At 40.0% G+C, this 10,851-nt stretch overlaps 1 non-coding gene across 1 annotated transcript; it reads right to left on the bottom strand.

The window, feature by feature from the left end:
• Window positions 1-5,894: 5,894 nt before the first annotated feature.
• LOC125590955 lies at window positions 5,895-5,997 on the bottom strand. The gene has a single exon (XR_007326952.1). It is a non-coding gene; the product is annotated as a small nucleolar RNA R71 (small nucleolar RNA).
• Window positions 5,998-10,851: the final 4,854 nt, after the last annotated feature.

Consider the following 10,851-nt stretch of genomic DNA (forward strand, 5'->3'; position numbering starts at 1 on the left):
CGGCACGACTCAACGTCGATCGATGGTACAACCGACGACACGACCTCAACGTCGATCGACGGTACGACCTCAACGTAGACCAACGACAAGACCTCAACATCGATCGACGGCTCGACACAGAAGATCACCGATGTATCAAGTTGTGATCTTGTCCCAGATGTAGACAAAGAGATTACTATGGAAGATTTCTTGGAGCTAAAGTATGAGGCACAACCTGAGAATCCGGATCACAACTTGGAGAAGAAGCTTGATGACCATCAGCACACTTTAGAAAAGGATCTGGAAACTTCACCAGAGGCAAGCATCGATCGACATCATCCACTCGACATCGATCGATACCCACCTGATTGCATCGATCGACACCCACCTGATGATATTGATCGACACCTAGGGTTGGATGAGATTTCAGGATATATAGTTGAGGAGGAACCGATTGAGGAAATGATGTACATGTCTAAGGCCTCACACCTTGCTGTTTCTAAACATCAGAGACCACATATCTGAACAGAAGAAGCTGCTGGGTTTCACAAAATAGTGAAGAGGATACATGATCCTGTGAAGATTGTGGTTCCATGCGCTGAATTTCCAATTCCACCTGATAGAAGTATGCAGTTCAGTTCTTACAATGAGGTATTGGATGATCATAAGCACGTAGAAGCTTCTCAGAGAGGGTTGCGATTTAGAGATGAAGTCAATAAGGGCCCAGCAGAAGCAGCATCAATCGACACCGACTAGATACCATCAAACGACAACACATATGCAATATCGAACGAAATCAACAAGCCGGCATCGACCGACGATACCACTTCTCCATCGATCGACACTGGGCGCGTATCATAGCAGACGGAGTTCGATGTGTGTGGAAATGTTAGGTATGGAGATACCACCACGCGATCAGACAAGTCTGGGGGAAAGAAGAGGAGGAATTGGAAGAAGAGAATAAGGATCAAGGACGGTCCTCAGGTATCATTGATCCCTCACTTCTCAGATGGTGTCAGTAAATCCAGAGTGCGCAACATATGCTTCTCACAGCCATTTGCAAAGCTTCGAGCACTCCTTATTGCTGAGATGATAGACAAAGGAGAAGAGTCAATGGAGGAGGCTTTCACACAAGAATGATAAAGCTTCAGAGAGCATACATTGAGAATTGTTTTGGAGCATGTTCTCATTATCATTCGGACTAAATCAGATCTCCAAAATCAAGCTAAATGACTATAACAAAGCGCTGAGTGGGAGGCAACCCACTATTAGGTAATTTCATTCAGTTTATGTTAGATTGTTACTGATTTTTGTTTTATTTATATGCAGGTCAAAAAAAAAAGGTGAACAGTAATGACGGTACTGTAGCAGCGCCGAGCGACACTGTAGCAAGAAAATTGAGCGTCACTGTAGCAAGAACATCGACCGACACTGTAGCAGAAAATCGGGAGTTACTGTATATGCGATACTGTAGCAGGGCTACTGTAGCAGTCACGTTCATCGAAAAAAATTAAAAAAATTTAGATAATTGGTTTTATTATTTATTTATTACTGACTTTTTGTTTTTTATTTATGTTAGGTAAAAGGAAATAGATACAAGGAAGACAAGTTCTGCACCAGCATCGATAGACAACAACCGACCGGTGTCGCTCGACAGAGCATCACAAGTATCGATCACCACTTAACTGTGTTGATTGATACTCACATCAATGGAAAGTATACTCGCAAAACATTGTTCATATTGTCCTTATGATTTTTTTTTCCACCAATCTTAGACTGTATAACACTGGGAAAGTGTTGTTTAAGTCTGGTGGAGGTTCTACTAATATTGTGTTTTAGTTAGCTATTTAGAAGAAAAAAAAATCCTAGTATACGATTCCTCAGCTCATCGACCGATGAGACCAGCTCGATATCGATCGATAGCACTTCAGATCCAACGATCGATTGTGTCGTCATTGTGTCGAATGATTGTTGTAGCCATCGACCGATGAGATCATGTCGACATCAATCGACAACACTTCAGCAACAACGATCGATTGTCACTTCATTGTGTCCATCGACACTGACATCAACGAGAAGGTTATCGTTCTTAATTGTTAAATTATGTACTTATGTTTATGTTATTACCATAACTCCTACTGAATTTACACTGGGAACAGTGTAGTTTAAGTCTGGGGGGAAGTTTACTGATATCTAGTTATTGTGAGTCTTATCAAATGTTTTCAAAAAGAAAAAAGTTTTTATCGAGTCAAGAAGGGGATTATGATCAAATATAATTTGATTGCTACTCTAATCACTCTCTAGCACCATCTAGATTTACTGATTGCAGGATGTATTAGATAGAAACATTGCAGTGTATCACGTAATGCTAACATCAACACCTGTTGAGAATGTCTGTAGAAACCAAAGATGACTTTCAACCTTAATCTACTCTATTTGCTTGTTTTGGGGATCTGTATACATTGGATCGAAATCCTCCTACAAGTCTGGAAGGTAAAAGTCTGTGTGTTTCTAGTTCCCTTCTCTCTCTCTCTTCGGCATCTTAAGATATAAAAGATTGAAATAATTTCCTGGAAGAGGCAAAGGGGTAGGAGTGTCTCTTTTGACCCCATTATTCTAAGTCTGAAGGGAATAATCACACATTGTAGAAACGAGGGGTAGGCGTGTATCATGTGACCCCGGTATTCGCTACACTTTGTCAAATAAAAGCTACAAAAGTAGACAAGTCAATAAGATGAACAAGATGGAGTGCATCAGCATCAACATTCATTGAAATTATAAAGATTCAGAGAAGAGAGAAAAAGAGGGAAGAAAGGAATCAGAGAAGACTACATGTGTGTTCATAAACTTGCTTGAGTAAGATTCCATGTCCCTTTATCGATACTCCCAAGACGTAGACTACACATCTATATTTATGCAGAAATGAGGTCAGCAGAGGGGTACGTCAGGCGCTATCAGTAGTGTTGTGTGATTGTATGGTATGGTGACTAAGCTAGTGTGTAGTATATTGAAAACATCTAAGGTTAGTAATGATTCACTTCCACCTATCATATTTGCAGAAGTGAAAGTAGTGATTTTAAATTATGTGAGTCCCTACTGTTTTCAAAACTTTTTCATAAGACTGCCATGTGTGTTTTGCTTGAGAACAAGCAAAAGGGTAAGTCTGAGGGAGTTGATAGACCATGGATTTTACCCTGTTTTAGCCATGGTTTATAAGTGTTTTAGTAAATATTTACTAGGATATAGAGTCTATTTAGAGTATTTACTGGTTCATGGACGATTTGGAGGAATGTGGTGATTTTGGTGTCTCTTGGAGCCTTTTGAATGCAGAGCTTCACAGACGCGTGAGATGTTTAGCTATGTATGGATATCTTCCCACCGTTATATTTAGCCCATCTTTTACTATAAGATATAGCTTTGAGTTAGCTTTCTAATTCCGCTGGTTTGAGGTCAATCAGCATCCTGTAACAGAAGTTATGCATGTTTTACTGAAGAGTGGTCAGTCTGCCTCGCAAGAGGAAGCTGTCGAGGAGATGAATGATTGTCGATCGACGAAGCACCCTTGCCATCGATCGACGAAGAACCATTGCCATCGAGTCGATCGACGGTGACTCCAGAATATGGGCTGAGCATATTTTATGACCGACTGAAGCCCAGAAGCAACAACACATTACCAGAATACCTTTGGACGACCTAAAACTCTATTTATGTGTTTTCTAAGCCATTGTTGACGGCTAAGCTTTATTATATTGTTCTTTCATAGTTCTAGGTTAGGAGAGATAGGAGGAACTCCTTCAGAGTCCTCCTGGAACTCCTTTGGTTTTTGTATCTATTCTATTGCAATTTTATTATCTATTCATCTATGATTTCTGTGACAAACTTCATCCTTGAATATATCCACCTCTTAGGTTTAGGTTTCAAATAGGTTATGAGGGATTAGCCCCAACTATAGATTGTTAAGTTGTGATATTCATCTTTAGGATTGTCATTAATGCATGTTTCTAGATTAGCTACCTAGAACTTGCCGTAGGAGTTGTAGACATAAGCGATAGCTTGTATCTCACCCTGAATCCATCCTAACTGAGCTAAGATTGATAGAGTAAGGCGAGAGCTGATCTAGGAAGCTTAGTGAGCACATTCAACCCGCGCATTAACGCTTGACCAAAAAGTCGATCGATATTCTAATCGAATAATCGGTCGACGTTTCAACAAGTGTATCGATCGATATTCCTATAGAATCATCGATCGACACTGGTCAATAGACAATACCTAGAAAGCGAGAGCCTAATGGTTTGTTTATAAATGTTGAGCTCTATACTATCATGCATACAACTTGTTAGGCATTTGTAGGATTATAATCCTGATTTCCTGAATAAGAAACCCTAAGTCTAGCAAATCATCCTTCCATCAAACCTCAATCAATCAGCCGAGCAATTGCATTGCCCACCATTGCAATTTACATTAAAACTAACTAATAGATCTTTTGTGTGCCCTAGCTCTTTGCTGATTCGATCCCTAAGTACTACAACTCGACCTTTTATTTGAGAGAGTATAAATCACTCCTTAGGATAATTTGAGTGATGTCACTGAGCATAGATATGTTATTATTTATTGAGTCTTCATTCATTCATTGCTTAATGCTTACGCTAAACTAATCATCTTGCGTCTGATCCTAGGTTAACTTGTGCATCAAAAGTGTCATAGGTTGCTAGATCTTGCATGAATGAGCATTGTGTCATTTAACATGCGAAAGTAGATGTTTAGGCGCATTGTGAATAGATCGGACTTGTTCAATAAGGTTCACCATTGGATCTCAGACCAAGCGACATCTTAGGCTCTGGATTTGATCGGTGAAAGGAACAGCTACACGATAGTGTGTTGTTCTATCCAAGTGATCCGAGTTCTAGATCGTAGTTATTCGAACCTGAATAATTGCTTGGTTGCGGTTGTACGCACTCGTTGCTCACTCTAGAGTAGCTCCTTTTAAATTGAGTCATCAATTAAGTTGTTACTGGTCTCCTACGTCACTATTGAAATCAAAACTCATAATTGTTCTTAGCTTCATATTGAACTCATAGGAATAAAGTGTGAACTGGTCCTCTAGATTGAATCTCAAATATTACAATTACAACTGTTAAATTTAACAGTAGCAAGGATTCATTTTTAGTTTATCAAGTTTTGGTACCGTTGCGGCGTGGACCAGACAATTTACCTTTATTTTTCTGTTCCATATTCAGTCTAAGATATCTAACTTGCTTTTATCTTCCTGTTGCAGCTAATGATCCAGGTGCATGACCAGTAGGCACACTCGGAGAAACGCACAAGGACCATTACACATGCTCATCAACGAAGAACTAGCAAGATTAGAACGAAAGAATAGACAACAACCAAGACCGATCAACACCGAAATGGGTGATCACGGTAATCAAGACGATCTCGATGCTGCTATGGCACTCATGCAGAAGCAGATGCAGCAAACAATGAACGCACGCGAACAAGCCGCTCAGGCTGCAGCGGAACTAGCCGTGCAGCGGCAACAACAGCAAGGCGTTCCGATAGGAGAAGTCAACCTACCTCACAACTTCCCTGCTAATCACTCTGCCATCAATCCTCCTCCATGTCAGAGACAGGACTTCGAGACTAAACCCGCTTTCATTACCTTAGTGCAGAGGAAGATGTTCAATGGTCTCCCGGATGAAATACCAATGGACCATATTGAGAAATTTGAAAGGGTTTGCGGATTCACTCGAGCGAATGGTGTGCCACCAGATTACATCAAGTGCACATTGTTCCCATTCTCTCTTGACGGGAAGGCCACTAGATGTTTAGACTCTCTCCCGACTGGCTCTCTGACTACATGGGAGCAAGTCCGATCAGCTTTTCTGAGAAACTTCTACACGAAGGCAAAGACCGCTTCCTTGAGGAACAAGATCTCTACGTTTAAGCAGATCCACGATGAACCGTTCTGTGATGCATGAGAGCGCATACCCACCGTCGGGAATGCCCTCACCATGGGTTTGACAATGAATACCTTTTGGGAGTGTTCTATGATGGAGTAACCCTAGAAGCGCAAAACCAGCTCGATTCCTCGAGTAATGGAGACTTCATGACTCAAACGACTGAAGGAGACTTCGCATTGATCGAGAATAAGGCTGCAAGCTCGGCTAATAAGAACGCAGAGACTGACCGCTCCATGAAGGTTAGCAGCGTGGGTACTTCAAGAATGGATGAGCTATCAGCTAAGATGGACCAGTTGATCATGAGCAATCAGAATCCGGTTTTCATCATGGAAGATTCCTTATTAGAGCAGAGCATCAAGGACGTTGTATTGGACACTGATAAGCCCATAGAGGATCAACAAAATGTCAGCTTCATCAATGGGCAAGGATGGCAGTTTAATAACTATCACCCAAACCCCAACGTCACGAACAATCTACATCTGTTTGGTCACAACACCAGAGCAGACAACCCTGATAAGGCGCAAAACATTGGATATCAGAAGTCTTACCCTCAGAATGTGTCAGGACGAAGTTTTGTACTCAGCAACTCAGGCAATCAACGTCAAAACTTTAAACCAAAGAACAACCCGCAGATTGCTCCGATAGTTGCCACTGCTCCACAGGATTAGCTGAAAAGCCTAACCATGATGATGCAACAGCTCCTGCAAGGGAAACAAGTTCAAGGCAAGGCACTGAATCAAGTCACAACAGACCTCAGTTCCAGGATGAATAACATGTTCAACGACCTGAACACAAAGTACGACAATGTCGCCAGCCACATAAGAAAGATGGATGTCCAGATTACTCAAACCACCGAGAGTGTTAAGAGGCAGCAGGGCATGCTTCCTGGAAAGACAGACAAAAACCCTAAGGAATGCAATGCAGTTGGGCTGAGGAGTGAAGACAACTGACTGATCCAGTACCAAAGAAGTTCACAGCAGCAGGAAGCAGAAAGAGTCAGAGCAACCGCTGAAAACTATACGGAACAGTCTGTTGAGGTTGATCCATCTTAAAAATAACAACCTGCTGAGGTTGTTCGACCACCCACTGAGCCTGATCCTGTACGCGATTACACACCCAAGGTGCCATATCCTGTTCCAGCCAAAGCCATACGTAAAAATCGAGAGGAGATGAAAAGCAAGAAGATGCTGGAAGACTTGACCGTCAAACTTCCCTTGATTGATGCGATCCAAATGATGCCCTCCATGTGCAGCCTAATGAAGGGATTGATCTCCGGGAAGATATCCAAGAACAGCGATTTCATGATTGTTTTGAAAGAGTGATGCTTAGTGCTCCAGAACAAGACATTTAGGAAATTGGGAGATGCGGGCAAGTTTGTTCTCTCTGTCCAGATTGGGAGAACGGTTTTCTCATGTTCTCTGGTTGATCTTTGATCAAGCGTAAACCTCATGCTCTACTTTGTAGCAAGACGATTGGGATACTCAAACTTCAAACCCACCTAGATGTCACTTGTGTTCGCAGACAGATCAGTCAAGTCTCCAGTAGGCATTCTTGAAGATCTCCAAGTTCGAGTTGGGAACACCACCGTTCCAGCAGAATTTATAGTTCTGGAGCTTGATGAAGAACCCAAGGACCCTCTCATCCTAGGAAGGCCATTCTTATGCACAGTTGGTGCTATCATAGACGTGCGACAAGGAAAGATCGATCTCCATCTGGGAGATATTGTGATGAAGTTCGAATTGAACGAGTTGATAAAGCAACCGATGTTGGATGCGCAAACTTTCGTGGTAAATGAAGAGAGTGATCCGTTAGAGCCTCGCGAAGAAATGATCAAGGAAATCCTTACCAACGATCCGCTCAAACTCGCATTAATTAGAGCCGAGGCTGAGCAAAATGTCGAACACATTGATGCTGATGGGTATGCTATGATGCACGACTCCGCAAGGAGTATGGAACGGATGGTCGCATATCTAAGTCTGGGGGAGCAAGGGGGGAATGAGCATAACAATCCAACAGGATCAACCGTCCCTGCGAAACCGACTGTTCTCCCGATTCAGCTCGACGAACCATGGAGCGAACTGAAGGCTCCGAAAGTTGAGCTCAAATACCTGCCCCATGGACTCAGGTATGCGTTTTTAGGACCAAACTCTACATATCATGTCATTGTGAATTCAGAGCTAAATAATGTGGAAACTGCATTGCTCTTATGCGAGCTTAGAAAATATCGTAAGGCATTAGGATATTCTCTAGCTGACATACCTGGCATTTCATCTGATTTGTGCATGCATAGAATACACCTAGAGGATGAATCGATGACTTCTGTAGAACATCAGAGGAGGTTAAACCCGAATCTAAAATATGTTATCAAGAAAGAGATAATGAAACTTCTAGAGGCTGGTGTGATCTATGCCATATCTGATAGCAAATGGGTTAGTACTTAGTACTATTCATGTAGTTCCTAAAAAGGGAGGGATCACTGTCATAACAAATGAAAAGAATGAACTGATTCCCACTAGAACAGTAACCGACCATCGCATGTGAATTGATTTTCGTAAATTAAATGCTGCAACTCGCAAGGATCACTTCCCACTTCCTTTTATTGATCAAATGCCTGAGAGATTGGCTAACCACCCATACTACTGCTTTTTAAATGGTTATTCAAGTTTCTTTCAGATCCCCATTCATCCAGACGATCAGGAGAAGACGGCGTTCACATGCCCTTACGGAACATATGCATACCGGAGAATGCCATTCGGCCTATGCAATGCTCCGGCGACCTATCAACGTTGCATAATGTTGATTTTTACTGATATGATTGAGGACATAATGGAGGTTTTCATGGACGACTTCAGCGTCTAGGGAAGCTCCTTTCATATACGTTTGTCAAATTTGTGCAGGGTATTACAAAGGTGTGAGGAAAAATATCCTGTGCTGAACTAGGTCTGGGCATTTTAACCTGGACCCGAAAACCCGAACCGGAACCGACTAAAAAATACTCGATCCGGAACCGAACCAAAAATTTACAAGTACCTTTTGGATCTAAATTTCTTTCACCCAAAAGAACTGAAACCGACCCGAATAGACCCGGACCCGAAAAGAACCGACCCGAATAGACCTGACCCGACTTAAAAACATGTATATCTAAAACTATGATTTTTTTGTGTTCTATTTTATATATATTATTTTATGATCTAGTTGAATTATATTTTGTTAACAGCATTTGTTATTATTTTGTAACACTTTTTAAGTAATATGAAGCTTTAAAATTTAAAATTTAGAGTTTAATGTTTTTTTTTAATTAATAATAGTTTCATTTAAGTTATTTTGTAACATTTTAGATATATATGACAAATATCGACTAAATTTGATGGAGTTGGGTATGATATGCTCTTTTCAGATCTTAAATAACCGAACCCGGCCCGGATCCGATATAGACCCGAAAAATTACAGGTATTTTATGATAATTTTAATTATAGACCCGAACTGACCCGGACCCGAGAAAAACCGACCCGAACCCGACCCGAAAATTTCTAAGTACCTATTGGATCTAAATATTTAGGATCCGAAATACCCAGACCCGAAAGGAACCGACCCGAACCCGACCTGAAGACCTCAACGCCCAGGCCCAGACACGTCTGAGTGCGTCACTCCGAGCCGCCATATGAGAGTCATGTTCGATGATACGCCATGCACCATACTGAAGACCTTTTGTAACCTTTTTTTCTCCATAATCTTATGTATCCTTGTGGTTTTTTAAATTTTTTTTGCGATCACTAGGATCAAACCAGCTCTTTGCAGATTGTGGTTGCAATTAAGTTTGTAACCGAACTTTCATTGATGATCAATGATATTTACCATTTAGCAAAAAAAAATGTTTGGAGAAATTCCAACATAAAATAAATATTTAGTAACTATTATCTCCTACTTAGAGCATCTTCAAAAGCAATATTATTTTTAAAGTTGGCAAAACTTCAAATTTGAAGTTTGAGGGTGTTCTTCTCCAAAAGAACAACTTCAAACCAAACTTTAAAAGTTTTACTTTTTACACTATAGTCCTTTATTGATACAAATTAACAAAAATCATAACATTTTTATTATACAATAATATATAATAAAAAATATTGTACATAGTATTAAATAGTAAAATAACACATATTTCAAAATAATAACTGAGTCTTTATCTTTATTTGTAGATTATAACCTAAAAGTTGTTGAAATATTGTACTTTCTTTAGTTGATACAATAATTTTTGATATAATTTTATCTTTTTGTATTTTTGCTTTATAGTTTGTATTAAATGTGTATTGTAATATTGTTTTCTATAATATTTCGCTTTACTGTTATTTATATGTTTGTATTTTGCATAAGATAAAAGAAAATTATAAGGATTAAAATGATAACTATAAATGTCGATGAAATTATTTGAAAGATAGATAATTGTAAAGACTTAAAAGTAAGGACTTTCAAACTTGAAGTTTTGTACATTAAAACTTCTAAAGTTTCCATGTACAAAACTTCAATTTTTAAAGTTTTGAAGTTGTTTTTGGAACATGCAAAAGAAGTTTAGAAGTTGCTTTTGGAGATGCTCATATCTAATGATTAAAGCTGAAGGAGAATGTATAATACCTGTCTTGAGAAGGCAGGGCCGGCCCTGGGCCAAGCCAATGAAACATTCGCCTTGGGCCCCCAAATTTTTTGAAAATTTTTATATGTAAATAGGCCTCTAATTTGTAAAAAAAAAAAAATTTTAGGCCTCCAAATTTTTGAAGTCTTTACTAAATGGTCTTGGGTCTCCAAACTCTCAGGGCCGGCCCTGTGAGAAGGAGAGTGTAGCCAATCTGACCAGGCTCGTTGGTGGTAGTGAATTTTTGAGGATTAAACTAACAAATAGGCAATCAAAACAGTAAAACCA

This window comes from Brassica napus, chromosome C7 (genome assembly GCF_020379485.1).
Source record: "Brassica napus cultivar Da-Ae chromosome C7, Da-Ae, whole genome shotgun sequence".
Taxonomy (NCBI): Eukaryota; Viridiplantae; Streptophyta; class Magnoliopsida; order Brassicales; family Brassicaceae; genus Brassica; species Brassica napus.